The sequence below is a fragment of the Bos mutus genome, chromosome 4 (genome assembly GCF_027580195.1).
Source record: "Bos mutus isolate GX-2022 chromosome 4, NWIPB_WYAK_1.1, whole genome shotgun sequence".
NCBI lineage: Eukaryota > Metazoa > Chordata > Mammalia > Artiodactyla > Bovidae > Bos > Bos mutus.
In genome coordinates, this window is record NC_091620.1 from 52,079,617 (window position 1) to 52,081,342 (window position 1,726).

Here is a 1,726-nt window from a genome sequence, read left to right on the forward strand (position 1 = left end):
TGTATTTGACCTTCTTGATTAACCTAGTGCTCCCAGACTTCCAGCTGAAGCCCATGGTCTGGAATTGTGCTCTAAGGAGTCTCACAGAGAAGAGGGACTTCCTTGAGCTTCGGGTTCTGATGTGCTTTCCTGGCCATTTTATGTTTAGCAATTGATGGCTAATGATACTAATGAAACTTGTCCTTTGTTTTAATATCTGACAAATTTCTTTCCAATCTTCATTATTAGAGCAAATCTAGGAAACAACAAATCTTTAAATGCAAGATTTTAATGTGCCTTCTGTATAGTCAGTTATCCCAAGAAACAGAACCAATAGGATGTGTGTGTGTGTATGTGTGTGTATATGTGTGTGTGTGTGTGCACGTGTGTTGTTCTTTGGGAGAAAAGCTATGACATACCTAGACAGCGTATTAAAAAGCAGAGACATCACCTTGCTGACAAAGGTCCCTATAGTCAGAGCTATGATTTTTCCAGTAGCCATTTATGGATGTGAGAGTTGGACCATAAAGAAGGCTGAGCGCCGAAGAATTGATACTTTTGAACTGTGGTGCTAGAGAAGATTCTTGAGAGTCCCTTGGACTGCAAGGAGATCAAACTAGTCAATCCTAAAGGAAATCGACCCTGAAAGCAGGAGAAGAGGATGACAGAGAATGAGAGGCTTGGATGGCAAACCGACTCAATGAATATGAGTTTGATCAAACTCTAAGAGATGGTGAAGGTCAGGGAAGGCTGGTATGCTGTAGTCCATGGGGTCTCACAGAGTAGGATAAGACTGAGTGACTGAGAAACATCTCTCTCTCTCTCTCTCTCTCTCTCTCTATATATATATATATATATATCAGATCAGATCAGATCAGTCGCTCAGTCGTGTCCAACTCTTTGAGACCCCATGAATCGCAGCACACCAGGCCTCCCTGTCCATCACCAACTCCCGGAGTTCACCCAGACTCACGTCCATCGAGTCAGTGATGCCATCCAGCCATCTCATCCTCTGTCATCCCCTTCTCCTCCTGCCCCCAATCCCTCCCAGCATCAGAGTCTTTTCCAATGAGTCAACTCTTCGCATGAGGTGGCCAAAACACTGGAGTTTCAGCTTTAGCATCATTCCTTCCAAAGAAATCCCAGGGCTGATCTCCTTCAGAATGGACTGGTTGGATCTCCTTGCAGTCCAAGGGACTCTCAAGAGTCTTCTCCAACACCACAGTTCAAAAGCATCAATTCTTCGGCGCTCAGCTTTCTTTATAGTCCAACTCTCACATCCATATATGACCACAGGAAAAACCATAGCCTTAACTAGATGGATCTTTGTTGGCAAAGTAATGTCTCTGCTTTTGAATATGCTATCTAGGTTGGTCATAACTTTCCTTACAAGGAGTAAGCGTCTTTTAATTTCACGGCTGCAGTCACCATCTGTAGTGATTTTGGAGCCCAGAAAAATACAGACACACAGGGAGGAGAGAGATTTATTATGAGAATTGGATCATACTATTATGCAGGCTGAGAAGCCCCACAGGCTGCCCTCAGCAAGTTGGAGATCCCAGAAAGCTGGTGGTGTAATTTAAGTCAAGTCCAAAGGCCTGGGAACCAGTGAAGCCAACTGTAAATCCCAATCCAAAGGCAGGAGGTGAGATGAGGTGCTCTTGATCAAACAGTGAGGCAGGAAAAAAAGGGGCAAATTCCTTCTTCCTCCACCTTTTGTTCTATTCAGACCCTCAACCCATTGAAT